At 38.2% G+C, this 17710-nt stretch overlaps 1 protein-coding gene across 14 annotated transcripts in view; it reads right to left on the bottom strand.

Annotated features, from left to right (window-relative positions):
• RAD51B (RAD51 paralog B) overlaps window positions 1-17710 on the bottom strand; it is a 482184-nt gene that overhangs the window by 209735 nt on the left and 254739 nt on the right. The gene's annotated exons all lie outside the window — the stretch shown is intronic.

The following is a 17710-nucleotide window of genomic DNA, read 5'->3' as shown; positions in this document are numbered from 1 at the left end:
CTCATTTCACAGAAGGCTTAGGTAACTATCTAAGGTCAACAGTTGGCTAGTGGCAGAGTAGGGGATTAAACTCAGGAGTCTTCACACTAAATAACTGCTTCAGTCCTAGGGCTCCAGAACCTGGTCTTGGGAGCTGAAAAAAGTTCCATCCTACGTCTCAGCCATGCTGAGATCCAAAACAGAAGATATGGGAGGAGAAAACGGGAAGGAATTGTCTGAAAAAAGGCAGGAGTGCCCTACTGTCTTCTTAGGCAAAGCCAGAAGCCTTAGAGGATGTGTATCTCTACCTCTTGTTATCCTGCTTCTGACCACAGACTTGGGACAAGGAGGCATTATCGTACCATTAGCCTCTTTCACTTTCTGCAATACTTTTTCTTTGAATCGAAGAGACTTGAAGGCTCCATCAAAGTTCCATTCTATATGATCAGTACCTAGCACAGTTCTCAACATATTAACAAGGCACAATAAACATTTCTGAAATGAAGAAAAGGAAGTGAAGGTTAAAAACAACTAGAAAGGATTCTCGAATACCTTATCAGAGCATGATTACCAGAGGCCTAACTACTAGCCTGGGAATTAGGAGATTTGGGTTCTACCTAGCTCTGAAACCAGTTGTATAAAAACTGGCACGTCTCTTACTCTCTCTGGCCCTCAGTTAGCTCATATGTAAAATGGGTTGGATAAAACAATCTATAAGTGAGATAATATATAAAGGTGTCTTGCTCAATGGCTGGCCCAGAAGAGCCTTTTAATCTATGTTTACTGAATGTGATGCTTTCCAGCTTTTAAACTCCATTATCATTTAGCTTGGCTCCCATGTTTTACAGATGAAACAATTAAAGCACAGAGAAATTATGTGACAGGTACAAGATCATCCAAGCAATCACGGTACACCTAAGACAACAATCTATCCCCCCCGCCCCCCCAATTCTTAGCCTGATATCCTTTCTTCTAAATCACACTGTGTCCTGCCTTGATTTGTGTACTTGCTTCTCTCCTGCTATCCATGAATAAGCTTTTAAAAATAATAAAGCCACATGACTGATGGGATTCCAAGAAGCCATCAAATTCATGCCATTTTTTGCTTTGAGCAAGATTCATCTTAAAACACCTAAAGAGAATAGAATATATATATTTTAATCTTTAGAGATGGAAATTTTACCATATTCCTCAGTACTCTACTCCAGTTTTGCTTGTTAGTAGATATTTCCTTATGTCTATCCCAAATCTTTCATACTGCAGTTTAAGTCTCTTGTGTTATCCTCAGGTGAGCTGGAAAATACAGGTCACTGTGTTCTTTCTGCTAAGAGTCGTTATGTACACTAAAATTGCTATTAAATTGCCCTTTATCCTCCTTTTTTTCCAAGCTGACTAATCTCAGTTTCTTTAACTTCCTTCATAGTTCTTCTTTCCCAATCTTTTAATCACCTTTGTGGCTGAACTCTCAGCTACCTCTAGACTCAACTCCTGCCTATTAATTACAAATCACAGAACTGGGCACAATTTCCAAATATGATTCTGAATGTTGACTAGCAAGCCGATTGTGTCATGGTTCCCTAAAATAGGATTCCAAGATTACGCTTTGGTTTGTAAAACTATAGGCCACCCAAATTTAGGCCAAAAGTAGATTATCTGTAGCTTCTCCATAGCAAACAAACTTGAACTGGCTATCTCCCAACTTCTAGCCTGCTTCTAACTACTTCTCCTCCAGGCAGTCAGGGAGAACTAACTTTAATAAGAACCCAGGTAAAACATAAGAAAGAAAATTAGCTGAACGAGAATCCTAAAATGAGTATCAATATAAATATAAGGTCTGGGTTTTGTATACCACTGTTTCTACATTAGTGTAGATAATTCAGTGGTATCTAAGAAGTAACGAGCTGCTGAAGTACAATTTCCTTATCATGTATTGTTCCTATGGTGTTTTCTGTTTCTTTGTATAATTTTTCTAAATTTAAAGTATCTTAGAAAAAATTTTTCTAAATTGCACAATAGTATGTCTAAATTATTTTTCTTTTCCCAAACATACTTTTCTCCTATTTTTTCTATATGTGCTGTTGAGGGTTGAAAAGAAAATTTTTTAAGATGTCTTTTGTTGTTTACATACAAATTTAAGATCATGGTGGTATGAAATTAGCAACCTCCTGAGCCATTTATTAACATCAACTTAGTGAATATTTATCGGATACCTATTATGCACATACTAGGTACTTAGAGAGTGGGACAGAATTTGAACAAACCATATACAAACCTGAAACGCTTTCCAGAAAAGATGACATTTAAGTTGGACACTGAGAAATGAGTAGGATTTTTGACAAACACTCAAGCTGAAGAAACATATGCCAAGCAGAACTAACGATGAGCAAAAAGGAAGGCAGAGCAGTATCACTTCTACAGCTAATGAGACATTGGCCAAAGAAATTGACTGGGATAGAACAAAATTGGGTTCTGGAAAGATGCTATTTTTACAATTATTTTTCCAACTAAAAGCTGTTCTTGAGAAGTCGTCCAAGTATTGTTAAGAGTCATGCCACTTCAGTGCATTCTTAGGACAAGAAAACTAACACCACAGGCTTCGTGCAAGACGGAGACTGTAGAAAAGCAGGCAGCTTAAAAGGCCAGGCAATCCAGGGAAACAAAATTATTTGCTTTTTATGGTTTAAATTATTTCACTCACTATGATTTCACAATTTGTCTTCATTCCATACCAAGATTATTTGGTCCCACTTGGCAAACATGGGACTTCTTTGTCTGTGCACGTATGTTTCTCAACAAGAAGAACAACAACAACAAAATGTGGCTGAGGTTGATTTGCAATTTTTCACTGTGGCTTTGAATCATGGATGATATCAGCACAGCTACAGAAATTGGGTTTGTCAGTTAAGCCTCCCTCCCTGCTGGTTAAGCAGCAGAGCATGAAACATAAACCATAAAAAAAAACAATGGCAGGACTTGGGGGTTATTTATTGTTGTTCTCCAAATACATCTTAGTGACAGAATGGAAAATAGTCAACTGGGAATCCAAACTATATTCTCATCAAGGCCAAGATAATTTCTTAGGGTACGATTTTCTTTTCTTTCTTTTTTGTTTTGTTTTATTTTGTTCCGTTTGTTTGTTTGTTTTTAATTTTTGAAAATTTATTAACAAAGGAGAAGGAAAATAGTTGAGAAATGTCTGAGAATGGTTTGGTAGAATAGAGTATGCAGCTTAACTTGCCAGAAGGAATTTCGGGTTTATCAGGGCAGAATTCTCCATCCACATCCCCTTTACAATTACACACGCCTCTATGTCCGTGCTATATAAGAATCGTGCCAATAAACTGAGGGAGTTAAAGAGCTGGACAGGAGTTGCTGAACTTAGAGGGCTTGTGTGAATTGTACATGTATGTGCTCACAGGCACACACATGTGTTTGTAAATATGAGTCCCTCCAATAGAAAATGAGAAACTATATGAAAAAAATGCCTATTCATTAGACATCTATTAAAAACATGCATATTTTGGATCATCCTTGGGCTAGACAGGGATAACAAGTAATGAGAAAGAAACCCTGTCTTGGAAGGGATCCTGAACCAGAAGGAGGAAGAGGAATGTAAACATATTTGATTGGATGTGGGTGTAAGGGAGAGGGAGAGTTCCTATGCCCCCAAATTCTGATTTAGGCAACTCTGGAGATAAGGATTTTCCCACTATTCAAAACAGGAGAAATGTGAAAGATGGTCATTTTGAAAAGAAAGACTAATAGTTCACACTTGAGCATTCTGAGTTGCAAGTAGCTATACAATATTTGGTAGATTTCCAGCAAACATTTGGATACATGGGCTTGGAGTTTAGAAGAGAAGTATGGGCTAGAGGCAGAGATCAGAGCCTGGTCAGGGTATATGTGGATTCCATAGACAGTGAGAAGAAAACCAAGGATGGTATCTAGAATGATGTATTAGACAGCAATTCAATAAACACCTTTACAGTAAATATTCTGTGTAGTTATTCCATGAGGTATACTCAGGCGTCAAGAAGTGAAGTAAATACTCATGAGTATTTCAAACATTTCTTTCTTGCTATCAGTGGTACTTCCCCTACCCTCATCCCCAAAATATAAAGTAACATAAGAACATATTATTTTCTCCTTTCTATACCTTCTCAGTATATTTTCCTGAGTTTATTTTTGTTGTTGTTGACGAATTTCCTTGAGGTCAGGGGCCACTACACCACTTCCTTCTTTTTTAAATTCTCTAGACACTACATGAGAATAATAATTATCACTTTTGGAGCACATGACATGTGCCAGGCATTATTTGTAAGTGCTTTATAGAAGTTATTTCATATAAACAACACAACGACCCTACAAGGTTGGTATTACTACTTCATTTCATAGATGCAACAATTAGGATACAAATACTGGCAAACGGTATAGCCAAGACAACCAAATTTGTCTCCTCTTCACTGGAAATAAACCCATGCTCTTAAAAATGTCCTCATGCTATGTCTACTCCTAATGAAGAGGGAACGAATAATCACTGTCAGTGACAAAAGAGATATTTTATAATAGCTGAGGATCTGCCATCAAATATCCTCACCCACCCCTACCTACTCCTGGGACTACCTTAGGCAACTAGTTAGCATGCTTTGAGAAGAACTCTTCTCTAAGACTACTTAGTGAATGTCCAAACTTGAAGAATGAAAACTTGATGAATGAAAGGGGGTCACTGTATCAATTACCATTACATAATGAACATATCTGTTTAAAAACTAGAACAAGTAATGTTCTGTGCAGGTTTGCAGGTTGGTCTTGGGTCTTTTTCAGTTTGTAAATAATACCATGCTGGGCAGTAAAATTAGGGATTCAAAGGAATCTTATTAAATTGAAGAATAAAGAAGTAAAAAGCTAAATATGATTCAAAACCTCAAATTTGAGAGTATCCCTGGGGGTGAAGGGGGGGTGGGTGGGGGGACACAGAGTAAATTATTTGGCATTAATGTAACTCTGAGTTTAACAATTAAATCAAGTAAGAATCAACAAAATACGATGTGTCCATATAATGAAATATTATTCGGCCATAAAAAGGAATAAAGTTCAGTCATAAAAAAGAAATAGTTCCATTTGTTTGAAATGGCCAGAATTTGCAAATCCATAGACGCAGAAAGTAGATTAAAGGTTGCCAGCAACTGGAGAGAGAGCGAATGGGGAGTGACTGCTAAAGGGCACTGGGATTTCCTTTGGTGTGTGTGGGGTGGGGGGTGTGTGACAAAAATGTTCTAGAATTGGACAGTAGCAATGGCTGTTCAATCCAGTAAATATACTAAAAAAACACCGAATTGTTCACTTTAAATGAATGAATTTTATGGCATGTGAATTATAGCTCAATTAAAAATTATAAGTTAAAATATCAAGCAAGACAATGAGCTTTATAAGGAGTACTTAGCAATCCCCAAACAATCCTCTTTTATTAAAGAACTGGTCAGCCCTATGAACTACAGCATCAAGTTTTGGGATCCAGATGGTTTACAGAACAGCCATAAAGATGATTAGACTTGGAAAATAAGACTTCTGTGGACTACTAAAGAGATGGGAATGAGTCTTTCTAAAAATCCAAAGTTAGAGGGGGTGATTAAATAACAGTTTCTTCTAGTATATAAGGATTCTTAAGCAGAGAATAGTAACCAGTTCCTTTCTATCTCCTCTGAAGAGAGAGCAGAAAGAAGGGGGCTCAAAAGATAATATAAGAAATTTAGGACAGACACAAGAAAGAGTACACTTACAGAGAGAGTTTAACAAAGGGCAATGTTACTAAAGGAGGCTGTGGACTCTCCACCACCTCTGAAGATCTCTTAAAATAAGGCAGAGGCTTTGGGATTTTTCAAGAATGTTTTCAAAGCCACATTTGGGAATTTGTCATTATGGTATTCTAGAGGATCCCCTTTTTATTTTAAGGAACCTAAGTGGGATAAAGAGAAAAACATGATGATGTCCAACTAGGTTTATGTTAAAGTAAATTTCTTCAGAATAATTACAATTTCCTACTGTTTTCCTTCATAAAGTATCCTCGTGGGAGAAAAAAAACATTATCAGGTTCTCCTGCTCCAAATGAACTTAGTAGAAGCTTTGATATACAAGGTTCAGGTGCTCTGTCAACAGCATTCCCATTCTGGGAGTTTCAGCTACTTAGAAGTTCTCTTTCTCTTTATCAATCTTTTGAGAATTTTGTAGCCTTTCCTTAATTCTGAAAGTATCTCTGCTGTCAGCCTTACATCCACCAGCCCATCAGCCTGTATGAATCTGCCCATTGCCCTGTCGCCAGATCCTGTGCTTTCCTAAATCACGACTGCTCCCCTGTCGCTATCCAGATAACTTCTATTTTTGAATGCGTAGTCTACCATGTCTAGTAGAGCCTGGTTGGAATATTTTGCCTTGACAATATATGCACATTCTGCCATCAAACACATCATATCTTAATACTGAAAATTCTACAAATTCGAGCTTTTGGATCATGACATAAAATAAACCATGTTAGCTGCCTACTTTTTCAACAGAATTTTCTGATACAATTAGGGCAATTTGTCACAGTTTTTAACTATGTGTTTTTCATCTCTAAAGAAAAACTAATATACTTATGTCCTAATTATATATTTGAAACTTCTATCTCTTGATTAAGCAGAGAAAGTCGATGTTAATGCCACAACGATAGCACTCACATTCAGGTAACAGCAAATTTAAGTCATCATGGACAAATTGCATGTTTTTCAACAAGCACATATTTCTCCAGTGCCCATCCTCAGAGGATCACAAATATTACTGACAGCGCATAAACTGCCATGAAATATACTGCCAGTGATACTTTACAAAAAGTATACATCTCACCTTACTGAAGCCAGAATGAAAGCTGGACCAGAAATGAATCCAGCAACATTACAATCTTTTTCCTAACCCCTAGTACTAACTTGGAAGTGAGATGGGGGCGGGGAGACAACATCAAATAATCTTTACAAGTTAGAACAAAACAGGTCTTAAAATTGTTTTTGGCTCCCTTGCCCCTGGGTCAGCTTCTGAAACAGAAGTCAAGCTGTGACTTATAGGATTATATTAATTTTCCTTATGCTGCTTAATTTTAGTAGCATAGTTTCCACATACTCTAATTTCTTGTTTTCGGTGTTGTATGACATGTCTTGTAAATAGTGTGAAGTTGGTTTAATTGTACAACATTAAAGTTAAATACCCATTAGGTCTATAATCTAAAGACGTGCGACTTACAGATAAGGAGCAGTTCTGACCTCTGGGAACTACTGAGAATTATGGAGAAACCCAACAAGGCCCTCTTAGTGGTTTGAGACTAACCTTAAACAGAAGAGCCTTGCTAATTGATACGAAGTTGTCCTGTGAAAATTGGGTAGACAAGCACCTTATATTCCCGATCCTGAGTCTTCCGTGACTTCCTCTGTTTTAGAAAAATGTTCTATATGAGTGCCCAACTCTCTGCTCTGCATTTTTCCAGCTCTCATTCCACAAAGACTATGAAAATGGGGTTTATATAAAATTTAACTTGGCCCACAGTGACACAGTACTATCAAGTAAGAAGTCTTGAGAATACCACTTTAGGAAAGGGATTATGTATTTTCAATGTTCAGAACAGATAACAGCAGCACGCTTCAGACATCGTGTCCACCTGTTAAAACAGCAGTCCTTGCACTCTGAGTCGGTTTAGGACTCAACTCCTGGTCAGCCTGATGGAAGCTGAACCCACTTCCCCTGTCCTACACACCCCTGTCATATAACACTGACTGAATGACTAAAAGAGCAGTTATGTTCTTGATCAAGGGACCTTTAACAAAGGATCTTTCTTTGTAAAAGAGACACCACCTGCATATTAATCAACCACAAAAGATATGCTTTTACACTGCACAGGACTAAGCTCTCTGAGAGCTCTATATTACTGATGATATGAGATTCAAAGCTGGGGGTTTTTAGGAAGGAGAAATGAAGACTGGTCGGAAAGCAGCGATGAGGAAAAGGCCCAATGGTAGGAGATTGTGGAAAATAAAATCGTCATCACTTAGGAGGGCAGTGTGCTCAGGAGACAGACAAATTTCTGTCAGTTAGCAGGTGAAAGGAATGTTCCAAGAAGAGGTTGGGAACACAGGAGATTTTGCCAGTGCCACATTCTAAGTTCTAGGGGACACAGGACTTGGGGAGGATTGGAATAAGGGGTGGAAGAGAATTAGAGCTTGGGAGGTAAAGGACGTTCTACATGTTGGGCTTCTTGTGGTGACATCTCAACAGTGATCAGACCATAATGAGATTAGATTGGCATAACTGGAGACAGAGATTGGCGACTAGGCAGAGATTGGGGTCAGAGATCTGGGCTCCCCTTTACCCCTGTTGATGAGGGTGATGAAGTCTAAGGAAGTGGGATATTATCCAAGTATATATATACCTTTCTTGATCTCTGATGATGGAGGAGGTCATATATAAATCCATACAACAAAGGAATATCATATACATTTAAAATATTTCTATGTAATTCTAGATTTAATTTTATGACAACAGATAAAATGGTAAAGAAACAGCCAGGATCATGGAATTTAGATAGGATTCTTTAAGAAAACTTTGACAACCTTATCTGGGAAACCTTTTAGGGAGACAGGGATATTTTGTGGTTTTTGTGGAAACTGAAGTAGGTAAGTTTTATTTGATGCCCTCTTAAACGTTTCTAAAACACTAGAGTTCACCTTGGGAAAGTTATAAAATCTCCTTGAGATTCAGTTTCCTTATCTGTCAAATGGTTAGAAATGGGATAATACCAAAGAAAATCTATCTCATAGGGCTGTCATGGGGATACAGTGAGGTAAATGCAAGCATAGCATCTACTATGTAATACATGCCCAATAAAAGGTAATTAAATAATTACCTTTTTCCATTTGTACTTTATAACAATCCCACGAATCAGACGTTATCTCCATTTTAAAGTGCATACATAGAATTTTAGTGAAATTCAGTAACTTATTAGTAAAGGTGCCTAGTTTAGGAAGAGGCTGAGCTGGGATTTTTAACTCTGCTCGTATCAATACCAAAGGTTGGTCTGAGGTCTTTCTGCTGAACCTCGTAGCCTCTCATTTTTCTGCTAGAGTTAATATCAGAACTTATTTCCCCAAAACTGGTTCAGAAACATACTGCTTCTATAAATGCCAAACATAGTAAAATAGGTGTAACTGGCACAGGACCACCAGTGAATCACTATCAGACAAGAACCACCTGCATTAACTGATGATGGTGATGGTGATAAATACAAAAATAAATAAATAAAAAATAAAAAAACATGAAGAAAACATCAGGCACTTAAAAATCTCATAAGTGCCTGAGATTACCTTTGGTTCTGAGTGGGATCCTCTTTATTATAAATACAAATTTTGACTCACCTTTCATTTGTTTCCTCTTTATGTACTGAAAAGAACCAACTGTTAATGAAAACCAGTGAGGGAGCTACAGCATATAGTAGAAAATGTGCTAAACAGTCTAAAGACATAGATTCTGGCCCTGCCTAGGCCACTGGGCAGCCAGATGGCCCTGGGCAGGTTCAAAACCTCTCTGTTGACTGAGAGCATGGATTTCATAATCAAAAAGCCCCGGGTTTGATTCCTGTTCTACTTACTACTTACTGTGTGATATTGGGCAAGTTACTCTCTGAGCCACAGCTTCTCCATCTCTAAATGGAGATAATAATACCTAATTTGCAGAACTATTATTACAAGAATTAAAAGAACTATTGCAGGCAGTTGGCACAGAGTTGGTGTTCAGAAAACATCTGTTATAATTGTTACCACCACCACTCTCTGCGTTTCATGTTCTCTGCTTCTGAAATGGGGCAATAATACCTGTCTTGTCTCCTCTGTTCTACCTTCCAAACAGGAAAGTGATGATTATCATGTGTAAAATAGCATTTTGTAAAATGTAAAAGACCATGTAAGAATAGGGGTTATTATGATTATAACTCAGAAGATAATTTAATATAATATCTCTGCCATTTGAGGTGATAAGGATGATTAATCTTGAAATTTCTGAAAATGATAACCAAAGCCTGAAAGTCCTAAATATCTAGCTGCAGAAAACAAAAATGTTCTTCAGGTTCTCAGAACTCTAAGTTCTGTTTTTCCATAGTATAATTGGAATCCCTAAGGGTTCATTTAATTCATTATAGAAATGCAAAACAAAAACAAAGTTGAATAAAGGGAGAGATGGTTTCACAGATGACCCACAAAACTGGGAAATTGTTACTACAGCACAATGCAATAAAGAGGCTTACAAATTGAGTCCTGGGGGAAGGACATAAACTATATTTGTTACATGTGGATATCAGAGGACAGAAGTTGGCCTTTTCTATTTTGTGAAGTGCCATGTACATAAATTTGTAGACTGTCATTCCCTTTAACTCAAAACACTGGTGAACAAACAGTTGGAGCAAAGCCACCTCCAAAACATGACCAGCCATAACACTCAGAACACTGACCATGGCTCATTGTTCAAACAAACTCAGCTCTTAAATCACTGACTTGCTTAACTCGAGTAGTTGTTGTTCAATGCGTGTCTTAACTGATCTCAGAGAATCTAAGGGAGGGGGCCCTTAAAAGTCATCTGGATTCCCACACCCTCCACTGCTGAAAGTCTTTTTCACACAGATGCTGGACATTTCAGGGACAAGAGTGTCCCAATGGCTTGGCTGCCCACTGGAATTACAGTTGACAAGTACCAGTGGTCACATAATTCCCCTGCCCTAAAGGCTTCCATTAGGGGCTTCCTGCTGGAGTAACATTATGGCCTTTTTTGCAGCCTTCTCCAAGGATTCTGAGAAGGATTTTTGTGCAGACATGAATTTTGTTCTCTACTCTCTCATTCAGAGTACAGAAGTCATTGTTCTTTTTTTAAAACCAAGTACATAACAGTGTTGACTCACTTTGAATTTCCCATCAATGAACATCCTTAAAACTTTTCCCCGTTACTTGTAATTTGTTGACCTAAGTGTAGGACTTTACAATGACCTTTGCAAAATTTTGGCTCACAGGCTCTAGTAGCCTCATAGTGGTTAAGAGTATGGGCTTTAGTGTTAGATAACTGGTTCCTTTCCCAGCTGTGCCTCTTGTTGCCTGTGAGACGAGTAAATAACATCTCTGTGGCCCTATATCTACCTATCACATGGAATATAAATAGTATAGACCTCAAAGGGTCATTGTGAGGATTAAATGAGAGAATACATGTAACACATTTAACATTCTGCCTGGCACATAATACGTCAAAAGATGTTACCTGCGGTTGTTACTAGAAAATCCATCCCATCGACCTACACAGATCTTTTTAAAATCCTGTCTCTTTTACTGAATGTGTTAGGCATCTGCCAACTTTGAACAACCATATGTTATAAAGCACATATTCTGTGCTTTCGTTAAAATTTTTAAATGAGAAAATTAGAACAGCACTCAGCAAACAGATTCCTGAGGCTTACCATGATGACCTCTTTCCAAAGGGCCATCAAGCCATCAGTCAGCTCAAAACCACTTGGTCAACCAGCTATAAATCTCCTTAATTAAACCCAACTAGATAACAAGAATATCATGAAAATCTCTGCCACACTCCTATGAAAATAAAAATCCACTTTATAATATTCTCATAATCAATCAAATGAACTATGAAAGAATGAAAGGATGTTACAAATAAGAATGCTACATTTTTAGTGAGCCCATGTTGGCTCTTAATAATTATCACAAGGTGTCATTTGTCTTGGTGATGGTGATGGTGATGGTGGTGGTGGTGGTGGTGGTGGTGGTGGTGGTGGTGGTGGTATAGCAGCTATGTGTAAGGCTGTGAGCCAAGCATTTTACATGGATTATCTAATTTAATCCTCAAAATAACTCTTTGAGGTTGGTGCTACGATCATCTCTCTCCTCTTTCCAGAGAGAGAAACAGGCTTAAATCATACAGTTTGTAAATGGCTGATCTAGCATTCGATCCAGGTCAATCAGATTCTATCCAAGTGCTATATTACCCCCCTTTTGTACCAAATGGCACCTTTTGGCAATATGAACTATACAGGTAGGGTCTAGTTCCAGCCTTGCAGGCCCAGAAACTTGACATTGTTAGTATCCCAAAGTTGACTAGACTCAGACATGGTACCTCGCCCTAACAAAATTCACGATAAAGTGGAGCAGCAAGCCAAATGCCAATTTATAGTAGTGATATATCTGTTACACAGACCAGCTACTCATAACAGAATGACCAGAGCATCCTCCCCTTCAGACACTTCTCTACAGAAGTAAATTATAATCACGAGTTATCAGAATCAGAGAAGTTTGCTATAGGACTTGAATGTTAAATTTTAACATTTAACAGCACACATGTTAAATGTTAAATTGAATTTCCCACAAAAGAGGACTCTTACCAATGGAACTGAAACTGAAGACTGCTAACATTCCCATTCCTATGGGGAGTCACTGGGTGCACATGGCACAACCAGCGTTCCTCTTTGGGTACTTATGATGAGCAATTCCCTTTCTGACACGATTGTGCTTTATTTATGTTTTTGTCAGTCTTTGGCCTACAGACAATCGCTCTCTTTAGGTGACTTTCCACAGTTCTGCTCTGATCCATGCTCTAATAGCTATGTGTATTATTTCCTAATCAAGTTCTTGAGTAACCCCCATATTTTAGTCTACACTCTATAATATACTTAGCTCTGGCTGAAGGCCTTTAATCACTTCAGACAGCCTGGAGTCCTTCTACTATATTTTTTATTTTTCTTTTTTACCTCTTAAAGCCATATGTCCTATATTCAGTGAAAGTAGTACAAAAATAGGATTTCAGATGTTCTTTTCCCTGTTTTCTGTTAACATTATTCTATCTTTTCTAAACATTGGTTTCAGTGGGAAAATGAGGTCTAGGGAGTGCCATGTGACCAGAGAAAAGAGACTCTGGATTATTGATTTCGTGTTATTTTATTTGTTATAAAATGCATGTGTTATTTTCATGGTTAAAATTCCAATACTGTTTAAAAATTAAATAAAAGTTATCTAGTTCAATAAAATAAATCCTCTTTATGATATACCTTCATTGGTTGTCTAGTTTACTGTTGGACACCTCCAGTAACAGAAACTCAGACTCCTGAGGCAGTTCATTTCATCTTTGGACAGCTTCGTTTGAATAACCTTCATATGATTAAGTTAAAATCTGTGTACCTTCCACCCGTGGCCTTAGTTCTATTCCTTGGGGCCCCAGAAGACACATCTCCTCCTACTTCCCCTTAGACAATTAGAGGCCTCATATCAGCTTAGAGAATAAACGAAGCATAACCCTACTTGCTTGGCTTTTCTTTTAGACTAAATATTTTCTAGGATTTATGAGAAGGATGCTGACAGATGGCAGAAAGACATATGTTATGCATCTTTTCTAGACCACGATTCCTGAGATTGAGCCAGAACACCTTGAGTCCTCAAGAATCTGTCATGGGAGGGTTCACTGCCTTGCTATAACACTCTCACTTACAGAAGGAAGCAGGTAGCCAGACACTAGTAAGGGCTCCAAACCACAGCACACGGAAAGAGCCCTGTGAACAGGGAGTCAGGCCTTTGAACTAAAAATGGAAGTAGCTCTATACACAAACAAATCAGAGTTACTAGGCATGGGGTGGGGAAGGTAGGGGGAAGGGTCATAGAGACTGTTCTGGGCTAGGCCATTTGTTGATTTTAGACATTCCTGCCTAGTCCATGCATCATGAGCAATGCTCTCATTCTGACCACAGTGCATCATTAGTCAGACAAACAGATTTCTCAGAGAGACGATTAAAGAAGACAATGCACATTTTTAAGTGTGGGAATATCACTGACACTAAACTGAAGCTTGATGAGAACTTGAAAGTGAAAGTGACTGCAAATGAAGAGAAACAGTTTGCTGGTAAAGAATAGAATGTGAAAATGAATGTGCTTTAAGTGAAGCACACTTTTCGTTTCCCTCAGTTTACTCAGTGACTCAAACGGGAAGTTTCTGTAATAGATACAGAATTCTGTTTGGTAAAGTGACCTACCTACTCTATTTTGACAACCTTATCATGAATATCTGGGGAATAACTCATACCATGTCATTGTGATAATGATCGCAAACACATTTCCTTGCTTTTGCAGAGGGCTATGGCTGTAAAAGCACTTTTCCAAGTAGTTTCTCATTTAACACACAAACTCTATGAAGCAGAGATTATCGTCCATTTGTTTTAGGTAAGGAAACTGCTGTAAGTTCTTTTTTTCCTGTGATACTACAGCAGCTGGGGCTGCTACCACAGCCCATTCACTTCACTAAAGGCAACCGAGACACAATGATCACTCCACTATCTTCAGTGAGCCCAAGGCCTAGTCATCCAAACAAGCAAGCCCAGTTTCTGAAATGATTCAGGTATACATACACATACATATACATACGTACAGCTGTATTATCATCTCTATCATTTTTAAAATAAAACACACATAAACATGAACATTTTTAAATCACTCCTATCTATTTGGCCTTGGTCTACGTGAATACTGAACATAAGTGCTGATCACCTTTATTTGTTTCAGGTATGGCATGTAAAAACTGTGGTTCTGTTGTTACCTGGTCTCAACTTTTCTAACTCTAGAAGTATTTTAAAGATATTCCTAGAGTTTCACTCGAATTAGTACAGCCTGATGAAATTATTTCAGTGCCAAATATGGAAAAAGATCATGTGCTACATTCCTTGGAGGTGTATTACAGTCTGGCAAGCAGCTTCCTGCAATATCCATTTTAAAAGATTAACAGGAGGAAGAAAACCAAGGTTACAAAAAGAGAATTATCGCTAAAGTTCTCAGTATAATTCCTTTCTTTGAAGCCTAAACACAGTGTCTTCTAACTGGAGGGTGGGTAAGGCATGTGCATCCAAAGGGCAGTCGATCCCTGACGGTATTTTTAAATCTTCTCAAAAGTAGATTTAAAGGGGACTTCCACATTTTTCCACGTATTTGACCTAAATATTCTCCTTTCTCCTTGTCCTCACTTTGGCTCTTTCAAATGTTGAAGAAAAAAGAAGTGAATAAAACGAAGACAATTTTAAAAGTGTTTTGGAAAACCTCACCTTTTTGGAGGGAATCTTAGCAGGAGGCACAATTTACCCTGAGGGAGTATCAGTGAAGCTACGAAAAGCTGAGGCCCTGGGAGCCAGAGATGTCACCCACCAAAGGCCACCACCACAGGGATGGTCAGCAGTGGTTGCCGTGCACACTGTCACTGCCTTGAACTTAGGAAGGAGGATGAGCAGTTCACACATGCCCCCATTAGCCTCATGGTGCCTAGCACAGTGCCCAGCTCACACAGTGCTAAGTATTTGCTGACTGAGAATTGGATGAAATGGAAATAGGCACCCAGTACGCCTCAAAGTGTTAGATAATAATGTACTAGAGTACATTATTCTATACTATACTAGAGTAATTGTTCTCTATTAGAATAAAGGAGAAAGAAATACTATTTCGAATCTAATGTCCTTAAGTCTTGCAATGGGAAGAATGAGAAAATCCTGCTGGTCCATTAGAGTCCCCAGACTGAATCATCTATCACGACAGAGGATAGGGCTTCCACAGAGTGAAACAACCTAGAGAGTAACATCAACCATTCAGCCACGTGAGGCTTCACCTAGTGGTTGTCTTCACCAAGACAAGCCTATCAAAAATCTCCACAAATTCCATTCAATGCAGAAAAGATTTTACTTTCAGACTGCTCAATGGGTTTGCTGGCTACCAAACTGCTGCGAAGCACAGCGCACCTCTATTCTAGTATAGCTTGTCGTCACACAGATTTGACACACAACAACCAGAGAATGAGGTATAACCCCAAAGAGGTTTTGCTGTCGAACAGAGATGCTATAATGGATGGCACTGCTGCAGACCTGGGTGGAGAGTCAGGTGGTCTGAGCTCAAGCTCTACTATTTTCCAGCTGTGGGCCTGTGGACACATTATTTCACCTCTCTGAGCCTTGCTGTTTTTATCTGGAAAGTGAAAGACTTATTAAAGTGGTTGACCTCGAAGATCCTTTCTAGTCTCCAATACTTCTAACACTCCACGACACTAAAAAGAAAAGCAACTAAAATTAAACATTTTATTACTTATATGCTGCAAAGAAAACAGGTTGATGTATGCTGCAGAGAAACAGGTCAAAAAGACATGGGTCCTATTAGCAAAAGCTTAGCCCTTTCTGTGGCTAAAAGGAATGACAAGAATATTTTGGTTTTCAAAGTGGGTAAAGATTTGGTTTGGACTTCTCTCTAAAAAGACAGCATGTCTCAGCAGTAGAAATGATGCCAGTAGCCACAAGCTAGGTCACTGCAGTTAGTGAGGGAGGCCCCACATCTGCAACACAAATTTCTTAATTACCATTACTATAACCTTTACCATATCTTGTTTTTCTTGGGGGCTCTCCTGGCCAGGTAATCTGAGTTAGATTCAACCCAATTTATAAAATTTGAGACTTTTCCCACTGTAGGTAAGATTACAGGCTATTTTAAGCAACCTCTTGGGAGATGAGGAAATATGTTGTTTTTCTTTTAAATATTATACTGTATATCAATTCCAAATGCTAACCGAGCTTTTAAAGAAAAACATAAGTTCCCTAAAAATAGCCTGTCTACAATGCCTCTTATATTTGGGCACTTTAAACACAAAGCATAACTTGCTTACCATGTAATTAGAAACAAAATAATATTTAGTGAACATAGCTAAAAGCTTAAGAAAAACTAAATGTAAGTGTCCCAAAATATTAATTAATCAAATATTAATTAATGTGAGCTGTGTTGCTACTTTAAAGTTGTACTCTCAAAAAAATTTCAAATGAGCTCCTAAATTCAGTTTTAAAAATCTCTGGTAACCAACTATCAAATCCAAAGGCCCAGCTTCAGTCTTTGGTTTTCTCTGACCACTCCACAGTATTTGACTGCCAAACATCTTTCCAATTTTGACCACCATGACTCGACATAGTACTGGCTCTCCTCCTACATTTCGGACTTCATTTTCTACATCTTCTTTAGGCTACTCTTATTTGTCTCCTTCTTCTCCTACCAAAACTCTTTCATGGCTCTCAAAATTCAGTGGCCATCCTCTGCGCCTTTCCCTTTCGGTATCTTTCTTTTACGGTCTCACCTTTGGACTCGGCAAACTCTAGTTGTGTTTACCTCTAACTCTGTATGGATGACATCCTAACCTAATCGCTAAACTTGACCCTCTCAGGTGAGTTTCAATTTCCTGTCTCCTCCACTGTATGATGAATATCGTTACCATTTGCCTTATTATCTTAAACTTGGAATCTATATGAAACTGAATCGAGCAAGAAAAAAACCTATGGGAATAGGCTGAAATTGGAAATATCAGAAGGAATTCATGATTTCTAAAATATGAGTATGTGTATATGTGTGTGTGTGTATTTCCCAGCTCTTTCTATTGAAAGGACCAAGGAGCAAAGACACCCCAATGGCAATGAGTGCACCCACTCCCCAAAACTTTGTTTCTAATACCATTTCCACCAAAAAAGCACTGGGATTCTTGGAAAAATATGTGATTTGAGGGTTGGGAAAGATAGGTACAAGATGAGCTTAGAATAACCTATTATGCCAAGAAGTAAGAAACTACTAAAAAAAAAAAGAAAAGAGAAAAAGAAAAAGAATATTGGGGACATGACACA

The sequence above is a fragment of the Pteropus medius genome, unplaced genomic scaffold, assembly GCF_902729225.1.
Source record: "Pteropus medius unplaced genomic scaffold, Ma_sr-lr_union100, whole genome shotgun sequence".
Taxonomy (NCBI): Eukaryota; Metazoa; Chordata; class Mammalia; order Chiroptera; family Pteropodidae; genus Pteropus; species Pteropus medius.
The sequence above is the reverse complement of the archived record's forward strand: the minus strand, read 5'-3'. Positions and strand labels throughout refer to the sequence as shown.